This window comes from Xiphias gladius, chromosome 17, assembly GCF_016859285.1.
Source record: "Xiphias gladius isolate SHS-SW01 ecotype Sanya breed wild chromosome 17, ASM1685928v1, whole genome shotgun sequence".
Lineage (NCBI taxonomy): Eukaryota > Metazoa > Chordata > Actinopteri > Istiophoriformes > Xiphiidae > Xiphias > Xiphias gladius.
Genome location: NC_053416.1, coordinates 10267939 through 10290961, shown reverse-complemented (window position 1 = coordinate 10290961; position 23023 = coordinate 10267939). Strand labels below are relative to the sequence as shown.

At 39.4% G+C, this 23023-nt stretch overlaps 1 long non-coding RNA gene across 3 annotated transcripts in view; it reads left to right on the top strand.

Annotated features, from left to right (window-relative positions):
* Window positions 1-23023, top strand: part of LOC120802263 — a 171716-nt gene that overhangs the window by 80920 nt on the left and 67773 nt on the right. For 2 of the 3 annotated variants that reach the window (XR_005709210.1, XR_005709208.1), the window contains exon 2: window positions 660-813. This is a non-coding gene — a long non-coding RNA (uncharacterized LOC120802263). The remainder of the gene's footprint in view (window positions 1-659; window positions 814-23023) is intronic. The other variant, XR_005709209.1, reaches the window with a different exon arrangement.

Below are 23023 nucleotides of genomic sequence, written 5' to 3'. Positions count from 1 at the left end.
TCCTTTGTAATGATTTTTGGCAAATTTAAGCCGTATAGTGGAACATTGAGAAATGGGCATGGCAAGTGACAAATTGTCTTTGCTTATTAGGTTTATAAAGTGGCTTCTACTGCTAATGTTTTCAAGAGGTTTGCTACATTTTGACATCGCAAAAATGTGTCTCCGGAGTTCATTTCCAGATTAATAAGGAAAATGCTGTTAATATATAATATCTGGGATACGTTAGGGCAATGCAGAGAACCCTCAAAGCCTTTTTTCACCCGATTAGACCTCTCGTCAAGACTGTTTTGGGGCTGTATAAACTGTGTTGGATTTACAGCTCCCTCACTCTTCTGTTGGTTTTGTTGCACCTGTTAGGGTGGGAAAACTTACACTATCATCATTCTTATTATTACGTACCATCACGTAATTCCCAGCATAGCTTCAGCCAACCTCCACCTGACCAGAGGTTTAATTAGCCAATGTGTGGGTGCGCAGAGCCTTTAGATTATCTTAGTTTATCTTAATTACTGAAATGTCGGTGGGATTAGTAGCAGCTCTGATCAAAGGAGCTTCCCCCACTTCGTCTCGTCGCACACTTAAGGGCACTTAGAGGCCCATGATCTGTACATCCCTCCTATTTCTAGCCTCCATTCACAAACTCAATTCGTGCCTTTCAGACTTACGGCCACGGATCCAGAGATGTTCTGAATCCTCAGCCCGCCGTCCGCTTCGAGGCAGCACTTTACCGGCTCCGTCGAACAGAGAGAGAGCCAGACGGGCCATTATGAAACTACAGATTCCATCGTCAGAGGTAGGAGCTAAAGATATAAGGTAGGTAGATACATACATGAGTACATACAGAATTGTGGTCTGATGTGTTCGGCATCATTTTACAAGCTATTTTTTGTAGTAATTGCTCTACAGAGTGTTTGTTGCTAGATAAGATACAACTGTAGTGTGTTAACAAACTGAAGTTCTTTGAGTTGTCCAACCTCTAATTTCAGGACATGGCAACCCCTATGCACCTCACTGATGTTGTGTTTGTCATCTGATACGTGCTTTGGAGCAACCTAATTATTAAACATCTGACATACTGAAGGCATCTACATGTCCACAAAAACACTGACTCTAATATAAAAAATAATGGGCAAACGCCCACTTTTTGCAGGCACTTTGACACAGAATACCGACTGGTCAGTGAATAGAAATCTCCTGTATGCTCCCAAAGTTCAGAACTGGGGAAAAAAAAGAAGAAAACAAACATGTGGAAAGAAATCATTTAAAAAGAACAAAACAGTTGAGAATACACAAATCTAAATCATAATATTGAGCAAGACGTGTATGTTTGTGTTCTCTTAATCTATGATGACAAACTTACATTTTTTTCAGTCTCAAATACTCACTGCCTGTGAAATGTAAGTCAAGTTTACTGGCATTTTGTATCCAGTGTGGTTCACCAAGAATATTGGGCTGTCTTTGCTTTGAAATATATTTGACTTGAATTGATTTACTTCAGCTCTCTGCCATTTTGTGCTGGGTGGGTAGTGCACAACTGGCTTGTGGGAGCTCTTGGGATGAGAGTGGCTGCCCTCATGTTTATATGAACTTGCAAATCGAAACAATGAACTCAAAGCTGTACAGACCTGTATGCAAAATGATTCTCAGTGGGAACCGCAGTACTGCCATCTTTTTTTATGACAGAAGGGGTCATTTTAATCACTATTCTAAATTAAGATTAGACCTGATTTAAAAATGTTGCCTAATGCACCTTTAACGATGTCACGGTTACAAAGGAAAAGCTATTTTTTTCATGCTGGTTTCTTGTGTTCATCTAGATTTAATCTTTACATCTTTACTCATAAACCAAAACTTTTACAGCAGAATCAATCAAATCTGCATTCAACTTTTATATTTATTTTTTTGCAATTTTTGGTTAAGAAATTGTTCAAAATTGTCAAACAGGCCCGAGAAAACATGTCTATTACACAGAAAAGCTATAAAAGCCACTGATGTCCGCTAAATAGCTGTTAAGTCAAAGGTAAAAATTCTCTTTTTAAATGAGGAAATTATATATTTTCTCTCCCCACAGTCAGACATAGTAACTCTAACAAAACAACAAAATCATGGAGGCAAACAACAACAACAGCCTTCTACTGACCAGAAAATGGTCAAGTACCTGAATGAAACCACATTAGCCTCTAAAATGGGCAGGGATAAATTCACTCTGACCCTCGGAGAGTTTTTCTCATGGACACATCAACTTGTTGACACGTGCCGCTCTCCACCTATATGGTTACAACAACAATACAAATGTTGATTAATTTTTAAGAACAGTATTAATTCAGTCAATAATTTAATGAATGTTGCAATTTAAACATCAAGAAAACGAGTCAAATTTCTGAGATCAGTGGCACCAGCTGTAGAGAGGCATGACTTTTGCTGTGTCCTGTGCCAACAACACATTCCCTCTGCGTCAGTAGCAAGTCGCATCGCATTTAACACACACACAATATCACGTAGCTTCCGCAATAATCGCCATGTTGCGTTTCTCCGACATTATCATCAGGTTTTCTCTGATTAGTAACTGGCTCATAAGTGAGGCACACTTCTTGGCGTTTGGCAAACCGTTGCCATTTTCTTCGTTGTCGTTACCATGGTGATTACAATATGAACTGGCTGCCTGGGATTTTGTTTAAATTTTTTTTTTTTTTTTTTTTTAAATTCATCATTCCTTTGCCCGCTCCTCCTTTTCTTACTCCTTCCTCTCTACGTCTATCTTTTGGGATGAAAGAGTGGGTATCAGCCTCTCTCCTCTTTTCCAAAGCCAGTCAGTTGCAGACCCAAGCAGTGAGAGGGATTATCCCTCTATTTCTATTAGTCACACACTCATAAGCCATGTATCACTCTGAAGCTTTGTGTCAGCAACTCCACACCCAGAGTGGAGAGACTTCTCATTATTGGCGGATTGAGAGGTTTTAGCTTACAAAGAGTGCAATATTCTGAAAGTCAAGATGTGTTTGAAGCAAGGCAAATGCGTTTCACAGATTACTACATGGTATGATATGTTTTAACTTTCATTGCTGCAATGACTCCTTTGGTATATTAGTTCAACTTAGATAAATGTGGCTATATTGGAACTGTTCTTTAATTACACACTTTGTAAAGAAATAAAGAATTTTACAGGGTTCTGAACCACATCCTCGTTGTTTATGTAAGGGTGCAATATAATGGCTGTTTTCTTCTATTTTATCAGTGTAACAATCATCCTAGTTTGGTGTCTGTTACAGTTATTAAAGGAAAGAGCTATTTCGCACATTGACAAGTTAATGGATACATTCAGGCTCTTAAAGGCAACTACTACCGCCCCCTTCCTCTCCTGCTTTTTCCTTCACCATACTGTGAGGAAGGAAACAGCTTGACACTCAGGGAGACTGCAGGCAGCAGTGCACTGACCTTGAGTGATGACCACGACAACTCCTCCCCCTGGACACTTTGTTTTTCCCTCTCCCCGTGTCCATTCTCCTCTCACAAGCTCTATAACTACTGTTTTTCATCTCTTTATCTTTAGACTGCTAAATGCGTCTTGTATTGGACCAGAATAACTAAAGCCAGGGAGTTTGGAATAAATGAGTGTTTTTGCCCAAAAAAGGGCCTCTCACAAGAACATTTCCCTACTTTTGTCATAAACCTCTCTTACTTTTTTCTTTAAGTTTTGTTAGCACGAGGGTTCCAAGTCGGATTTACCCAACCAGTTTTAACAGGACAAACTTTCCACAAATTGCTCATTTCAACCTGTGAATGCTGATGCGTCAAATTGGGGGGCGGGGCTGGCAAACCTCACAGGAAAATGGCAAATTGGGGAACCATGTCGATGATATGGTTAACATGACAGGCTTATTAATTTGCATTAGAATGAATTTAGTTTTTTGATGTTTGTTTTCAATTGATTTCTGTAACATTTACCTACAAATTAAGTGAGATTAAGGCATTAAAAATCTAATAACAAGAAACCTATGGAATATGAGAAGTTCTCTTAAATCACCCGTACATGCCCCAGATCTGTTCTTACTCTCAGAGAGGTTCTAGCATGAAGTGCATTGTTCTTGCCATTGCTGCGTTCGGAAGGTGTTCTTCCTCTCCAGAGGTGCCGAAACACCTCTGTGACCACTGCAAACACACAGTCACCCTAGCAACAACCCAGAATGACATCTACCTCAAACACCACAAAGAACCACATAATACTGTATCTGCATCCATCGTGAACAAATTACAAAGATTAGACAAAGATTTTATTTCCCAGCTGAGGCCTGTATGGTTGTTTTTTGTTGTCTGGTACAAAACATTAAGAGTATGTTTATATAAAGTTTTCAAGGTTTTCAATGTGGATTTGTTAGCTTGTAAATGCATTTTGAATCCTTATAACAGATAGATAGATTTGTTTGGTCTAATTTTGTTTTTTGACTGATAATTCAGTTGCTTGTTGTGCCGCTATCACAATATATTCACAAGACAAACACCATGGCCACAAAACACAAAAACACCAGGGGCGCACCTACACATCTTAGGGGGCCGACCATGAACTGCAATGTTCCCATCTCTCTCTGTCTTGTTTCCTGTCATCTCTCCACTAACACTATCTAGGAGAGCTGTAAAATACCCCCCAAAATAAATAAAAAACCTCACATGTACCTTGCTTAAATATGCAGATCATATTTATGATTATAGCTAAAGCCTCACACGCAGACATGCACACAAACCACACATAAGGCACAAAAGATTCAATAACATAATATCCGGTAAGCTGGGAAATAACCAATAACTAATCTGTCTCACTCCAGACATGTGTTCATCATGATGACGATGAGGATGATGATGCGCGGGTGTGACGTGTGTCTATGACTTCGACATACTCACTTCTGAAAAAATGCTTCCCATGCGACTATGGTCAAGCACAACCTGGGGGCAGTGTGTTCAGGAATAAAACTTAATTCCCTTCATGTCACTTGTAAAAGTGGAAAGACCATAAACTGCACATTCATCTTCAAGCACAGGAAACTGTTGATGGCAGAGCCTTTGTGCATTCACATGTGAAAGAAGCTGCAAAGGCTGATGCAGAGGATAGCCTGGTATGATGTAGTATACCGGAAGTCAATGTACAATGACAAATCCTTTGGTTAGGGCTGCATGAAAGGAATAAACATTTAATCGATCATTCTTAGGTTCTACCGAAGGCATACGAAACTGAAGTAAAATCTGTGTCTCAGTGAGGGGGACAACTTTAAGCTCTAAGTTCAGCTTTTCAAGCTTTATACTGTAGCCTTCTTAACGCCCCTCTGAATTTTTCAATTCTAAGCAAGTAATGAGCTCCATCTTTACTAGTCGTTTAACATATTCTTATCTTCTCAACTTTTGAAACATGCTTTTTAGTTTTAAGTTAGTCTTTTAACAATCCTAGTATTTTCCTTGTGCCAGGTCTCCTGACTGAGCAAACTGCAAATATTTTGTATTAAATCCGTGTGAGCATTCAATAACCACTCCCGCGAATACTAACCGCCGCACTCCTGGGGCGGACACTTCCTGTTTACATTACCCTGTTTTTCTTCAATGCATCCTATTGTCAGTGATATGACCTGATTTCTGCTGAAACATGCGTGCAATTGCAACGTGCAATTAGAGTTAAACCATCAGGTCTACTTCATCTAACTATAAGTGGAGGAATCTCTGTCTGTCTGTATTTTGATTTTCTCAACAACTGCACATCAGATCGACTTCAAACATGGTGGGTGTATTGCTGAGGACCCAGGGTGGTGTCGATGGTGAATTTTTTTTTCTGGATGAGCGGTTGTCGAAAAAGCGGTTGTCCAACATCGCTTTTCTACATGTTACTTGACGTGAAGAAAAAGGCGGCTGCACTGCCCTGCACGAGGGCAGTGCAGCACCCGGACGATTTACAGCGCGCACACAATCGTGACTTTCTACGCCATCACCCACACTCTATCAGAGCGGAGCAGCCAACTCCAACAGTAACAATTGTAGTAAGCAAGGCTGCGAATGAAGGCACCGGCTTTCAGTCTCACTTACATCAGCAATTCAAATAAGGAAGACGTCAGTGAGACACTAACATCAGCCCTCCGAGAGAGTGGATGATGCAGCTCGCCTCATTTCCAATTCCCCTCACATCATTCTTTAATTAAGGAGATCAATATTGTTTCCTGCGCTCCAGTGAGTCTGCAAGAGACGTTAATTTTGGACTTCTCCACTTTCTGCCACTTGATGTCACTGTCAATTTTTTTTTCTCACTAATAGACTAGATTTAGAGAGTGAGATAGATAGGTAGATAGATAGATAGAACCTCAGCTATCTATCTATCTATATCTATATGTATCTATCTATCTCTATCTATCTCTCTCTCTATATATCCCTCTATATCTCTCTCTCTCTGTCATCCAAGACTGATAAAAATCAAAAAATCACCTCACGGGTCTCATTTCAGATGATTCACAGCTTCTATCTTTCCAACACATTTAAAATAACGAACAACAAATGTGGTCATAAGCACGCTGAATGGCTCACAATGACTGTATTTATGTGCTTGCACTTAAACAGGCGGGGTGTGTACACAGGTCTTGGTGTGTGGACGCATCGGCTCATGTTTGATTCATTAAGGTTTGTTTATTTCTTCCCGCGTCCGAGCGGGGCTCACATGAACGCCGAGCTAAAACATGTGATCACTCCTAGATCACCTACATACAGTAATGGGTACATCCACACCTGAGAAAAATAATACGAATCTGGATCAGCTGTAAGTTATTTGCATATGGTATTCATTGTATTCATTCAGTGTGACCCCATCCACTCTCCCCTATGAATATATATTGAAAACTTAACACTTATGGAATTCTATTTTTTGTTCTGGGGAATCTGAGAGCACAGTCATTATCTCTGAGTCTCTGGGTCGGACTGAATCTGCCCTGTTGTGATAGGCAGGAAGGGGAGGTATCAAACAAACAGCAAAGCAGTGTGACAAAGAAACCTGGTGTGTGTATGTGTGTGTTTGTGTGTGTGTGTGTGTGTTGTTGGACATATTTTTTCTTGTGGGTGTGCCAGTCGGGATTATGATATCGGATGACACAGGAAATAGAGGTCTCTTCTTCATCTGAAACACTGAAGGGAAGCCTTCACCGTCAATGGACGGTCTTTAACACTTATGAAAGTTAAATATCTAAATAAATATATATAATTGCATAAATATATTTGAATCTGGCTCCGGAATAAAGCAAGCCCATTCATTTATGTTCACTGAAAGTCAGTGATTGGCAGAAAAGATATAATGCTATTATATCAGATGGCTAAACAGCATTACAGCTCTAATTATCTTAAATTTGTCTTGACCAAATCTCCAAAAACAGTATTGCGCCCTTCGGAAATCTGACATTGTGCAGCAGACCTGAATCCGAAAATGCTTGATATTCTCCACATACATTCCCCGTATACAGGCTATGAAGAATTCTGGTCATCGACTCTGTCCAGCTGAGGCTGGCAGAGTCACAGGGCCGAGCGGAGGCAACCTGGAGGCGTGGGCAGAGGATTCACTTATCTTGTATAAAGCCTCCCACCCTCTTTTCAATGAGCTGATGCAGGTACATGTACAAAGAACTACTTCTAGTGTTCATTTGTACCAACTGGCATCCAGCTGCACAAATATTTCTGCCACAGTCAGTGTCTCCATCTACACCCCTACACTGGAGAATACCACACTCTACATTTGACATATTTGACATTAAATGTCTTTCTTTACATTTTTTTCTATACAATTGAGTATGAAAGCCACTTACAGCTGTAAACATAATCTCAAATGTGAACAGATATCAATTCATTCCACTTCTGGGGATATGTTTATACATACATTCAAATTTACATCTGTCAAGCTCAGTCATTAACAGTGCACATCTGCATACTCGACCATATAGTGGTGAGTTAATCCAGTTTGGCTTGAACCAGTTACATAAACCCAAGACCTTTATCTAAATCTGCACATGCTGTGAATACCATATACAATACTTGTTGTAAAATCCTCAGTGTGTAGCTAAACTTTGTCCTTTATTGCTCTCTGATAAATATTTTGTCCTTTCAGCTGCAATGACCCCATAGCCCCAGGAGAGATTAAAGTTTCATCCGCTTATCTAATCTCGTCTTTCTGATTAGCATAAAATGCAAGAAAGGGGTAAATTCAGTCTACAGAGGCTAATAGTTATCAAAGTACTAGACTAGCATCGAGCTTAGATCTGGATGTTTTGCTGGGGAGGCACATGGGAATGAAGAGAGTGTCCCTACGGTGTAAATTTTCTTAAATCATTCATGTTTGTTTGTAGTTTGGCTGGCTTCGCCCCTACATGATGGAGCTGAAGACGAGGTTTGTCGCGTTAAACATCTGGCTCCAGCAGAGGGATAATTACTGAACAATAAGAGACAAAAGCAGACAGACTTGGGAGAGAAGAGGGAAAGGAAAAGTGAAGGAAGCACAGGGGAGTGAAAGAAAGACAGTGGGCGTAATGGAAGGTGTTTATTATGTGGCTACAGGATGAAACAGCAGGAATGTAAGAGGCAATTTTAAGTTGTTGTCCATGTTCGGAGGCAGCCTTTGTTCGGCGGCTTGTAATTATCTTACCCACATTTTTTACAAATGAAATAGCAGGGCCGGGTGTCTCTGGGGGGACTTTGAGAACCAAACAAGCTAAGTAAAAAACACAGAAAATCTGTCTGCCAAAAGGGTAGGTGCTTGCATCAGTTTTGTGTGTGTTTATGAAGTGCTATTCCTACCTCAGCTTATAAGTAGATACCACTCTACAGCACCACTCATTTTAGCCCAAATTTGTATTTTCTGGCGGCAGTGACAAATATGGTGGAAAGTCCCTTCAGAAACTACTGACTAGAGAATAGTAATAATCTCAATAGCAGAAAATGTCCACAGCAGAAAATAATAAGCATAAGGATTCGCAATTCAGCGGAATGAGGCCTTTCAACTTTTCCTTAATTAGAATTTGTAAGAAAAGGTTCTAATGTTTAGTAAACTGTGACCTTTATACCGATGATAATACTAAAATAAAGCAAAACAAAAGGTAAGAAGGAGAGCAATAATTTACAGTCATAACAGTCATAATTAAGAGTCATTTACCATCGTGTCAGACAAATAGCGGTGACCAGCCTCCTTCTAGCTTCAGAAGAGAAACAGGAACAAACTTCAGTCTCAGTTCCTGCACATGGTTTTCAGCATGTTGCTTTAAAGAAAGACATCAATCAGACGAGGTACTTAGATATTTAAAACAGGGACACATAACATCTTCCGTTGTCTGCGTTTGCACAGAACCATAGGCCTGGTGTAATAGACTGCATTAGTTTGAGCTACAGTATGTGTCCTTAATGAACTGGCAACAGATTGTATGTACTATTACGTTAAAAGCTGCTGGATGCCAGTATGACCATGACGTGATGTTATTACGTGGCAAAGCTGCATGAGCTGTTGAGGCTGTGAAAAAAACTGAAATAGGCAAAAGGATCGGAAAATATAATGAAGTCCAAGTCACTATTAGTCACAGCTAAATTATCCTGCTGTCCTTTCCTTGTATGACTAAAAGTGTTTAACGTGAATGACAAAGGGGTGAACCTTTGCCTCGGACTTATGATCAGCCAATCAGAACTTTGCGCTGTATTTTCACTTTGTACGTTTGCATGCTGCTGTGGGCTGTGGGCAAGCAGTGAGAAGCTTAGGAGAGTCCTCTATGGTTATTATCACTACCAGCAGTGACACCGGGATGACTCAACCTGCAGGGAATTAATTCCCTTGTGGTTTGTTCAAGAGGTTTATTAACACCTTGACTGGAAATCAGTCTCAGTTAATTGAATAAATTTTGTGGACAATGCTTTCAATTACAGTCACAGAGAATTTATTTGTTCAAGCCGTTTCTTCCAGCACTTACTCCTCTCTGTAAGTGGCAAGATTATTACACACTTTAATTAACTTTAAGGTTATTATTCGCTTTCAATAGGCAACAGAAAATAAGATTTTTTTTGTTTTTGGTTTGTTTTTTTGGTTTGAGGAAACCCACACTAGTACAGAGTCAATCTCGGGGCTGTATTCTAACGTCCTTATGATACATAACGGAGACTGCTGACTGTCAGAATGAAAGCTCTCCCTTTTCTACTTTCAGCTGTTTGTTACCTGACGACACACGCTGGTGTTTTGGAGCTGCTGTTTGAAAACCTAAAGTGTTAGATCACTTCATCAAATGGATGGCTTTCACTGGCAGGGGTTCACAGAGAACAGAGAACTCTGATAAAAGACTGAAAAAATGCAAACTCCTAAACGCCAGAGAGGATGTAATGGCCAGAGCCAATAATTATGATTTCCTTTTTTCAGACTTTTTCCACTGCGACTGTGTGTGTGTGTGTGTGCGTGTGTGTGTGTGTGTGTGCGTGTGTGTGTGTGTGTGTGTGTGTGTGTGTGTGTTTGAGAGAGAGATCTTATTATCACACCCACACTAAAAGGCCAGAAGGTTTTCATCACTTCATCTTAATTATGCAATTTACAACTGCAGCTTTAGATAATTACGCCGATTCCATCTATTGAAATAGAACCACTGATGTCTTCGTTTAATGACCTTGGATGTCTTCATGAGATTCGTGGTAGCTCAACTGATAAATGTTCAACTTTTAGAAGCTCCAGAAGGAGACAGGCGCTAACGACGAATCACCAGGAGTCACGAGAGACCCACAGGTAGTTATTAATGTCCCAGATACCCCTCTGTCCAATGAATGTGACTCTGTATTGTCAAAGGGACTTACCTTTGCACCTCCTCACCAATCTGACCTGTTCAAAACAAAAACGGAGCTGTTCCGTTCCGACCGCCGTATGCACCTAAAAGCATGGTATCACCAGAATCCAGTTAATTCCACAATTCCGCCTCTAACTTTGGATACGGGAATGCACTCCAGCCTTAATCAGCTTTTTTTTTTTTCCCCTCTTAGCAATAATCCTGCTCACTTGATGGTCTGCCGAAAGACTGACCATGGCATAGAAAATTAAAAATTAAACAACTAAGCATAACTTGTCTAAGAAAGAAATTGGCAAAAATGATTTGGCAAAAATTAGGATATTGTGATTAAACGTGCTGACAACGGAGGTTCTGTAGAAGTGTGGCAAAAAACAAAGTATCTAACTGTAATTATTGGTCTATAGGATTGTTTGTGAATATCTGATGTTATTGATTGCCTGTGATGAATTTGCTAATCCTTAAGATATTGATGCCTTGCTGGAATTGACCTGGATATGTACACACCCACTTTCTTGACTACACCGGGTGCTACTTGTTTTCACATGCCCTGGTGTGAGTTGACACGTGTAGGCGCTGAGCCCGTTTATTGAAGGCTTTTTCATTTTTGCAAAGCAGCGTGCCTTTGTATTTTTTTGTTTTGACTTAATGATCACAAAGCAAAGCAAAACCTGTCTCCCTGTTTAGTCTCTAGAAACCTAAACGGAATCAACAGCTTAGTGCTTTAACTGAACATATTTCTATTTATTTGGTGCTTATTGCATAAAAATAATTGGGCAAAACAACCAAATTACGTAACAAAAAAAACATTAGCATCATTACTCGCATTACAGATACAGCAATGATGAAGTTTTGTTGTTTCATAACTGAACTAAACAGTGCAGTAAAAGCTCATAAAGAGAAAAAATGCGTCTCAGAAAAAAACAAAGCCCATAAACAACAACATGAGTGTTACTTGGTTGTGATTTAAACAATAGGCTCAATTCTGGGAAGTTCTCTGATGGCGTTTACTGAATACATGATGAGGTTTACCTACCATCAGCATGACTCTACACAGTATAACTGCACAGGCACAGAGGCAGACTCTGATGGTCTCCACTGGCTCAGTTTTCAGTTGTTGGGCAAGCTTTGTGTGACGGACTTTTTAAATTAGCCAAACTGCCTCTGTCTGTTATCCTACATGCTTGTTATACACATGGAATTTGGGTGTGTCTGTCTGTCTGTCTGTCTCCATTGCAGTCTGATGGTGTGAAATCCACCGTGCAGGCTCAGCTACCCCTACTCATGTCTCCCTTTGTCTACCTGTCAATTTACACAAGCACAGTATTTGCAAGTCCCCGTTTATTTTCTTGGTGCTTTCACACTGTGAAAACACAGAGAAAATGTTTAAGATCAACATAGACTGAAATATTAACTGATGCGTTTAATGTGATGTATTGACCACACAATATATGAGAAACCTGCCAAGATTCGATATGTTTATAGAGAAGATTTTTAACACCTTCTAACATGGAGTTTTAAATTCCCTCTTACGGCAAAACTCCCCCACATTCAGGCAGGAATTTCAGAACTGAAGCTTCAAGCCAGAAGGGTAATGGGCATGAAGGTAATTAACCTTGTTACAATAAACTCACGTTGTCAAAATCTGAACTCTGTCTGTACGGTACAAGCAGTTAGAACAAAAGGCTTTACCTTAAAAAATATGTGAATCATCGAAAAATTTAGAGAGAAGCGACATTTATAAGAAAAGAAAAAAATCACCGCTCGAATGGCAGGAATTAGGATTTTCATGTTATACTGATTGTTAAAGGTTTTTGAAAGTCATGCAATTTTTGTCAATCTATAAAAAAAATTTTTTTTTTTTTTTTTAAAATGAAGTCCTTGCTGGCACTAAGTGAGTAGCCTGTCTGTCTTTGGCTCTTATATAGCCGCCTGAAATCTTCAAAACCTTGATCATGTTCAAGGTTGCTCTCAAACACAATTGGATTATACCTCAGATTAAATTTATGGAGGACAACCGAGGATCGTGACAGTGATAAATATTTTAACTTGCAGGATGGGGAAAGTGGTGGGATGTAAATGCAGAGTGAACAGCATGTGTGTCAAAACACCTAAATTAAGAGTGCAGTAATGGTTTGGCTGACTGCTCACAAGTCTTGCTCCCCCTTAATCACTGTAGCTATACCTATAAAAAAAAAAAAAAAAAAAAAAAAACCTTCTCGCACAGCACATATGCAGTTTACAGTGATAATGGTGGCAGGCTTAGTCATTTTGACAGAGGCATAAAAAAATTCTTCTCATTTCTAGCCGCTGATTTTGGCTGAAACGATGATTGCTAGCAATTAAGCAAATGTTGGCTCCATGAGTTGGTTAGAAACATTTTTTCTCCTGCTGACTTTTCAGTGTTTTCAGATGGTTCACTTTAAAACAAAAGCCCTGTAAAAAGAGTTTAAGATATGTACTTGTTGTACTTAGTGTATCATGCTCAAACACTGAGCCTAAAGCTGCATGTCCCAGGCAAATCTAGACATGTAAATAAAAAACAGCCGTGTTGCTGTATTGTAGTGCAGAACTAGTTACTCCAACTATTATAAGTAAAATAGGGAAAAATGTAATATTAGATTTAGTTGTAAAATAACCCTGTTTGGCTGCTTAGTTCAAAATCCAGCAAAAAAAAGAAAATGCAGTTTAACACTACAGGTCGCAGACTTCTGGTTGCAGCAAAAGAAATTATTGTCATTTTAATAAAGAAGTTGGGCGATAACTGGCCTTCTTTCATCATTCTGTGAGCAACCTTGATCTGATTTTATGCTGCACAAAGGCACGAGTCTGTGAACAGCACGACACAGTGAAAGGAGTAGGTTACCTCGCTGAGGGGTTGGAGGTGTGCAGCCTGTCGCCTGCAGCTCTTCATTTAACAGCTCACTGTGGCTGCTCCTGACTGTTCCATTACTCCCTGCAATACTTCAAACCGAGCCGCTGTCCAAAAATGCCAACAATGACCTTTGTCTTGCTTTGTAGAGGCATTTTTGGATGAACAGTAGCAGTAAGTGCTAAGCTAACTGACAAACACATTGCATTTCCCGTGACTATTTCATAATAAAAGTCAACTCGTGTTTCGCTTTTAATGTGAAGTTGTCAGCACTAGGAAATGTTTCGTTTGCATTAGCAGTGACTTAATACAGCAATTTTTCCAGGAATGTTGCCACAGATGCCCAATTTGTAATACTGCAAATATGTAAGTATATCAATTCTTTCATCAGTGGGCGACAGGCTCAATCACCATTATGTTACCTCAGTTGGCGATAGGTAGGGACTTGGTAGGGTTTGTTTGAATTAAAATCTTTAAGATTGCCACTTTAACCTCAAAGCCCACAAACTACTGTCATAGCTGATGGGCTCCTCGGCCTTGGAATTAACAATCACTCATACGGTAACAGTTTATGGAAGAGCAGAACAAACACGTTGTTTAATCCAGTCCCTACGCTTTTGTTCTCGCATTTTTGGAAAGGCTACAAATAGACTCCACCCTCCAAACGCTTTAAATGCGGAATGTCACTCTTAGCGTGCCTAGCAAGCCTATCAAGACAGTAGATAGGGTTCAGGAATAGGTACGTCACATCACATGACCAACCACCACATACAACATAACCATGCGGGCAGTGCGCATCCACATCGTGCTCATTGCAGAGGCAGTGACTACGAAATTCCACCCTTGCCATCTGCCTGTCTTGGCAAGAAGCTGACGAATTGCTCCAAGAAATTAAAGAAACAACTCAGTCCAAGTATGTGAACGTCATGGTATGGCAACGTAACCAAAATAATACGATTAAGAAAAGTAAATCATGAGTGTGATGCAGTCCGGCCTTGCACTGGTTGGTCTCATGACATGACGTACCTACTCCCAAGTCTTTGAATCTAATGTCTACCTAGTTACAATTCCTTTCCCTATGAATGGACAATCAGTGTTTGGAGAAGGGGGTTGGCGAATGGTCAATTTGATGCTACAATAAACAGATCTGATGCACTTAACCACTGTACTTCGCCACAGATAAAAGATGTTTCTGCGGAATCTGAGAATCACACTTTCCAAACTTTCACCGAATTTCAAAAAACTAGCTGGTCAGTGATTCAGTGTCCTTCAGTTGCCTCATACAAGCCATGGCATCATTAGTATAGGCAACGGTTGAGGACCATATTGCTGCACATACTTGTGTGCATATTTTAACTCACAGACCCACATATATGCTTGGAACCACCTGGATGTAAGAGTGGTGTGAAATGATAAACAGGCTCTATTGCTGTTAGATACTTCGAATAAATTCTAACATTTTGGTAGCACAGCTTTGGTAATAACTTCTGCACTGTCAGGCAATTCACTAATCTGCTTCAAGGCTGGTTTCTTAAATACTCTGGTATTTGATCCCTGTATTAACATTGGTCTATTGCAGTTTTACACCAGTGTGTGTCTATAAAAAAAGGTTAATGATTCTGCAATCTTTTTGTCAAAACAGTTGACTCTCAGCAATTCATTATATTATAGCTCTCTATATTCTAGTCATGCTAATAATGACTTTCAATGATAATCAAAGATAAATGTTTCCATGAAACGGCAGTTTAAGTCTGTACATGTAAACCGACAATATTCAACTTTTTTGACATTTAAATACCTTTCACAAATATTTAGGGCTCATTTTCTGTCTTTTATATTTCAAAATAAAAAAATTCAAATTAAAAACAAAACATTTTAAACATACCATTGGCATCATTCATTTTATGATCTACTTTAATAACTTTGAGGAACATTGGTGATTGATTAGTGGCTCATTTGTATTTTCTAATTATTTTTCTCTCCACTCACTGTTACAAGAGCATTTTCTGAATAGGAGTTAATCTGCTGTATTCTCACATGCTCTTCTTGAAGCAGGAAATATTTTTGGATTTGTGTGGACAGAAAATCCAAGTGAAAATCGGTTAAGGTGAGCCATACAAATAAAATTTTCCTTACACATTACTTTTGCAGTGCACATTACAAGTGCAGTCTTGTATTTACCAAAACAGTGATTGTTTTTTATTTTCTCTTTTCTCTAATTGCCATGTTATGATGTTTTTGGTGCACATGTGGGATTGATTCGGTTCTGAGCTCAGTTTTGCCCATCAATGTGACATCAGCAGCAGATTTCCAGGAAGTCATAGCAACAACGAAACAGGCTGCCAGTCGGCTCTGCCTTGAGCTGCAAGCTGCTCCAGCTGGATAGCTTACCAAAAGAATGGCAAGAGTTGGGTTCTGAAATTGGTCAGAGAGTGGGAGAACAAATACAATACCACTGCTGGCCAAAGGCAAAACGTTTCATAATCTAAAGTGGTATCATAGTCCCTGTGCAGAATCTTCTTTATGGTGGATGTGGGTGATGCAAAGCGGGGATCTTCTCCCTGAGAGTCCAGTCTAAATCATGCATCCTTATCGGTTTATGTGGGCTGCTCCCAGAGGTTTCCTGACACTGTTGTAGATGAGTCAGACACTTTACAAACACCAGAGAAGAGATCCTGCAGCCTTGCGGTGATATTGAAGGGCACTTCACAATACAGTTATCTTTCTCCCATCTCTTCCAGCATTCTTGTTACCTACACTTCTAGTACTTCTCCTAATTGAACAGCTCTCAAAGCACGTTTCTGTCTGACGTTCACCTCTCTCCTGAGAGTCTATTTTTCTCTCTGTCTGTGAGTGAGTGTATGTGTTTTTCAGTGTGTGTATTAGTCTCCGTATATGGTTTTCGGTACAGTTTCTCTGATACCACTCATCTCTCAGAAACTGGCTTTCATATGATAATACAGAAGGCATTATTCAGAACTATTGTTCAAGGTGTTTTGATCTGCTCTGTGGAAAAAGGCCTGCAGAGCAGATGTGACAGTGAGGATGAAGCATGAACAGGAGAGACCCACACTAAATGTGCAGTGACAGAAAATCTAAATAATAGGCACATATATGAATATAATATTTATTATATCTTAAAGAGAGACAGACCAGGCTGTTTTACACCATCTACACTTTAAACTACATACCTCATGCTTAGGCCTAAGTACTGCATCGTGGGGCACCTACTAAGGCAGGACTAAACATTTTTCATCTAGTCTTACACATAAAACATGCAAATTACTCATTTTTCATATTGAAATAACAGACCTCTGCAAATAAAAACAGAATAACAATATTTTTAAAATGCATAATTCCTCATACATTTATTGTACCGATATGATTTACTAAGTAATTAGCAAGAATGTAAAATTATTACATTTCTATTTTAAGTACAGCTTGTGCAAATATTGCCATCAGCTTCTAGTCAAGAGTTAATCCAGGTATGGATGTGTTGGCATTATACTGTCACTGTATGATGTGTGTAGGTGAAAAACTTGAAATAACGTAAGAAAGAGAAATACAGGAGAAAATTGCTAATAAACCCTGAAAACATTGTCATGCGTACCAGATTACACTTCAATTTTTCATTTGCTAACCCTATAACACAGTCTATTGCTCCAAAACCCAGTTCTTCGGATATTTCATTCCCGCATTCAGTTTGGTTGTTCAAGGGAGACAGCACAGCAATTACCATTTCTAAAAAGGAGACTGTGGCCGTCTTTAAACGTAAGGATGATGCGAGAGAGAATATGCCTGATACCACATTTCCTTCTCAGAATTTAACTCCAACAAAGCGGTAAACAGATTACGGGGATTTTAAAAAGCTCTCCTTGACTCCTTGGTGCAAATACACACACTTTTGACATAATAATCATGCATTAATATGTCTGGAAATGTGCTGCAATACTGCCTATGTTCAGTTTTGAGGTGATTAACTGTCATTTCCTGATAGGCACACGGCAGGCGCGGTGCTGCAGCTATAGTGGGTGTTGCAGAAGCAGGGAAAAAGTTAGTCTATGTAATGTATAGAATGAAGAGTTTTTTCAATGCGAAAGTAGAAATCTTTAAAGGAGAAAATATCCAGTGTGCCAACTTAGATGGATCCGTGAGTTTTTGGCTTAAAAATTTCCTAAAAGACATACTTCTGTATTCTTGTTAAACTGCATTCAGTAGCACAACTTCTCCTAAATCTTACATATTTACATAATAAGTGCATAAGGTCAATATTGCAGTCACGAAGGCCTTTGCATAAAGCCATACACACAGGGCAACTGATATAGCTCATTTTACATTTTCCACTCAAAGAGGTCTGGCATTATTTCGGAGTTATCTGTGATGATAAAAAAAAGATTAATTCAATTGGTAATTAATTAATAAAACTTTTTTGTGTTTTTGGTTGTTTTTTTTTTGTTTGGTTTTTCTTTTTGTTTTGTTTTTTTTTTTGGCAAAACTGGAAATAATCTGACAGTTACCACAGCAACAATAATGGCAATGCTGTTCATCTACCATTATTAATTTAGGCTTTTACACTTACCCGGCGGCAAGGTAATACAAGGCTGCTTAAACAACATTTCAATTGTGCCAGTCCCCTCTATTGTTAGCCTATCCTCTTCTCCTTGTGTGCAATATCAAGCATTACTCGACACAGAACGTAATACAGTAATGTACATTTTATTCAACTATCTATCCATAACAGTTGCTGTAGCAACAAGGCAAGCAGAAAATCCCAAAAACCTTTTCCAATCCTTTTCAGCTCCTTCAAACGATTGCTAGTGCTAGTTGCTATTGGCTACCGGCCAGGTGGGAGATGTGTGTCCGACATCCAAGGACTACCTTCTGGCCTCCTCCCAGTCAGTTGCACCTCCAAAAAGAGTGAGGCCATGGGGCATCCATAGAAGTTTGATACTGAGATCCTAATGAATCACCGAGCTCCTCACTCCAGTGAAACCCAGCAGAGAATAGTTTCAGAAATCAGTGATTTCTGAAACTATTGAAATTTTTGGGTCTACACCCAAATCTGGGGATCACGGATGAAGAAATGAAAATGTACCCTACTGCTTTTAATAAAAAGTAATATGCAGTAGAAGAGTAGATTCCCTCTCTCTCTTCATGCCTTATAGCCAGGTCAAGCAGTCTACATATGTATCTGTAGGCTGGTTTAAACTTGTAAGGCATATGTTGTAATAACATCTCCTTTCTTCTTACCCTTTGCGTTTTTGGCTGGACCGCAGCAACAGCCAGCACTAGAAACCTGAATGTCTGTGGCTGACTGACAGTTATTAAGTTACACCATTGGTTGGCTGGCCCAATACTGGAGTTCCCCATTGGATGTTGCTCTTTCAAAATGAATTGGCGCAAACGGTTTCTGTTGGGTAATCGAGGGGAGTTTGTTCCTAGATTTGCCAACTTTTCACACCCCTTTAGCAGCATTTTTTCACAAAAGCACCTAGCGACAAATCTAGTGACTTTTTGGACAAACCTTAGCTACTTTCCTGAGAAGAGGGTCGCCAGTATTGCCCCGCGAATGTGAGGTCAGGCTTTACCTCTGCAGTTGCACCTCCCTATGCATCTCTTTCAACTGACCACACGGCAGCTGTCACAGGCATGAATAAGCTTCTACCTTTCTCTCTGAGTGATCATTTTACAAGAAAATATAGCCAAAATCACAGCACAGCCATTCTCTCTAACTTATGTGTCTGGTGATTTTGTAAGACGATGTCGAGGTTATAAAATCAGGATTTTAGCAGTGCAGCAGCTTGGAAATGGCTTGGAAGTGACTGCTGGTTAACATGCGGTCTTAATGGGCTGTGTTTCAGTCACTATTTCATACTTGTTCTGTTGTCTGACAACAGAGACAGAAAAACGTGTAAATGTGAGCACAGACAGTACGAGAGAAGCAAACAGATAAAGGGCAATCCAGCCATTACTGCGTGTTGATCTAGTCTTGTTTCACTTCAGTAAAGCTTTGAGATTCAACTTATTTGTATTCCCTCATCATCAACACCTCATTTTAAAATTTCTCACTTCTGGGACCTGTCTACACCTTCTTCTAAAGACACATTTTGGATGAAAGTGTCAAAATAATACCTGGATGAAAACACAACTGGGGTAGAGAAAAAAACTCAGACATTGACAACTGTTCAGTAGCAAAGGCCTTTACACTGATACATATTAAGGATGTCTTATCTTTCTACAAACACAGGCTGACAGCCACAGAGGTAGGTCATTTACTCTGTAGTCTGAATTTCTGTTCAAGTTTAGGAGAAGGTCGTAAAGTAAGCACAGTGCCTTAGATAAATAATATTAATGAAATGCCAACACTCGGGGTGTTAGGATTTACTGTGGGATGAATTGACATCACATCATTCTCTATTTCATTGAAAATTTAAATAATGGATTATTTCTGGAATGGTTTGGTTAGGTTTAGGCACAAAAACTACCTCTGCTATGACACCTGACTTCCTCCCTTGCTCCCGTCATAATTACTGCGGCCGCCAGAGGTCGCCTAACAAGCAACATAATTATGGCTCATAATAAGCTGCTTCTACAGACGAATTGTGGGCTTGTGGTTTTACAGGAGGACAGTCTCGCACAATTAAGCATTATTTATTCAGGCCCATTTACTGTGTGTAAGAGAGCTATTATAGTGTGTATTTTTACAGCTGTTGTGTATTTCAGAGCTACTGTAATACACTATTAAGTAAGCCTAACCTTTCATCTGTATATAAGACCGCTTGTTTAACTAAGTAATGCACATTTGGATGAAAATGAAAAATTGACACCAAGAATAGAAAATATCAATATAATAAATAATGCAACGAATAAATGTATGGACAGAGATTTCTGTAGTAGCCTCCCTCGGCATCCGACATGTCAGCAGAGGACTGTTTGCTGAGCAGTTTCTCCTTGGATGCGCCCATCCAGTTCAGAATCTGCCAACTATATGTCAGCCTCAGGATGTCAGGCAGACACCGGAGTCCTCTGTGGGCGTTGGATCAGGATGTACCCTGAGTACCCAAGTTTTTAGATGCACACGAATGCCACAGCGTGAGCACATGCTGGCAAAAAAACAAACAAACAAAAAAAAACATGCACATATTAGTGTAAATAGGAAGGAAAGATTACGTAAAGAGACAAATAAAGCCCCAAATAAAGGTAGAAACTCATTCACAAGTTCCTTCTCCTTTAACAGAGAGGTGTAAACACTTTAGTTATGATATACTGCACTATGAGTACCTTCAGTGGTTGGTTTGTGTGTCCGGAGATGTACGTAAGCATAATCTCTGTTTTCTTGACATTTTCAGAGGAAAGAGAAGAGATTTACTCTTGTGTCAGAATAAGTGATTTGAAGTATTAGATTCTAAAAAATGCCTTGACCTCTGTGAGATTGTCTGTCATCCATTTTGTGACATTTCGAGCAATGTGAAAAGACTTACAGCAGCATGTGTCAGGGAGTAAACACAGTGAAGTTTTGCATCATAGTCTGATTGTACAGAGCACTCCAGGCATGTGTGGCCAGTTAGATCCGGTTTTGTAGTGAGAGAGAACATATGTGGATTTCTCTCTGGTGTGCAGCACAGATGGAACATTTTATCTTCTGTCTTCATCTATGTATTTTTGTTTTATTCCAAAATATATCCAGTATATATAAAAAATCAGCACTATGGACTTTTTTTGTTAGCATTTAATAAGTGCAGCATGAAATAATCAATAAAACTAATTGACTGATTTAAAAAATGGTCAGAAAATAATGATTTGTAGAATGAAAAGTGGAAGGATGTTTTTTTTTTTTTTCATTTGTCTCCATCCTGAGGCATCAGGCGCTTCAGCTGAGGGCTGCGTTTGTTTAAGTTTTCCCTTTGATGCACCCAGCCTGTCACGTCAGCCTCAGGACTGTGAGACCGACAGCAGTACTTCATGTGTGTTTTCTGTTTGTGTGTGTGAGAGAGAGAGAGGGAGAGAGAGAGAGAGAGAAGAGACAGAGGAGGGCAGACAGAGAGGTCCGTGTGTGTGTGTGTGTGTGTGTGTGTGTTGCAAATCAGAACATATCTGTATCCACTGCATGTTACTGTGGCTGTCAGGGTGAGATCTTGATTCGATGGAGCATACCCATCATGCAGCAAGTATGCAATCAGATGGATAGGCCAAGAGAGAGAGACAGGGAGAGACCTGTCCCTCTCTGGATGTACTGTACATCTCATGTGCCATCTCTCATGTTACCTGCTGTTGGATTTCACAATTCTGACTGCATAACCTGTAAAAACAAGTACATCTGCTGATCTTACAGTACAACCACATATGGTTCATGATTTAACGTGAGCTGGTAGGCCTTATGAACATAATGTAAATTGACTGCCAATCCATATGAGTAACACCTTCCTTATGACAAAGACCACCATATAGGAAAGGACACACAACTGCAGTATTTCTGCAGTGGAATCATATACTGCACACTGCTGAATTCCAGCATTTCAAGTGAAACGTAAGTGTTTGTGTGTTGTGTAAGCCTGTTCAGCTGAGTAAATTTAGACTTGGTACATAATCAATATGGCAAATTATTTAAATCGTTAATTCCCATATGTACATTTTGTCGTAAGTCTCTGCACAAAGTGATTTTTTGTGAAAGAACTGATCAGCAGTTTGGTTTTTTTGTTTAACCAAGTAAGCATTCACAACAATGGATATACAGTAAATATTGATCTCTCATATATGACACACACTATGTCACAGTATACCAGAAGTACTTGTACTATAATACTGACACAAACGACATAAAGAGAAACAAAAACAAATAATGACACCAACAAATAACAACAAAAAATAAACATAAATAAATAAATAATAAAGGACAGAAAAGGGTGGGAGCAATTGAATAAATAATTAAAGGGTAAATCGTGCTTGTAATCAAAGTCAAAATCTGAGTGAGTCAAATTTAAGAACCATTAATCTGGTCAAGATTTTTTTATTATTTATTTGCTTAGATGTCAGGTTAATGTATCGGCTTAAAGGGATGTCATTGTTGTTTATTCCATTCAGTATTTAATGGACTTAATAGAAGGGGTCTATGGTCACATGGGTCACATGAAGGCAGCATTATACCACCTTCACTTGGCCTTAAATTCTCAAAAACAAAAAATCAATAATTTGTTGAACCAACATTTTATCCCATTCTTCACCTGTGGTAGTCAAATCTCAGCTGGATATGCGAAAATGAGATGGATATTCAAACCTCTTTTAATCTGAAATAGCAACCACGGACTCAAGCAGAATTCCCTCTGGTCTCCCCTCAGGCTCT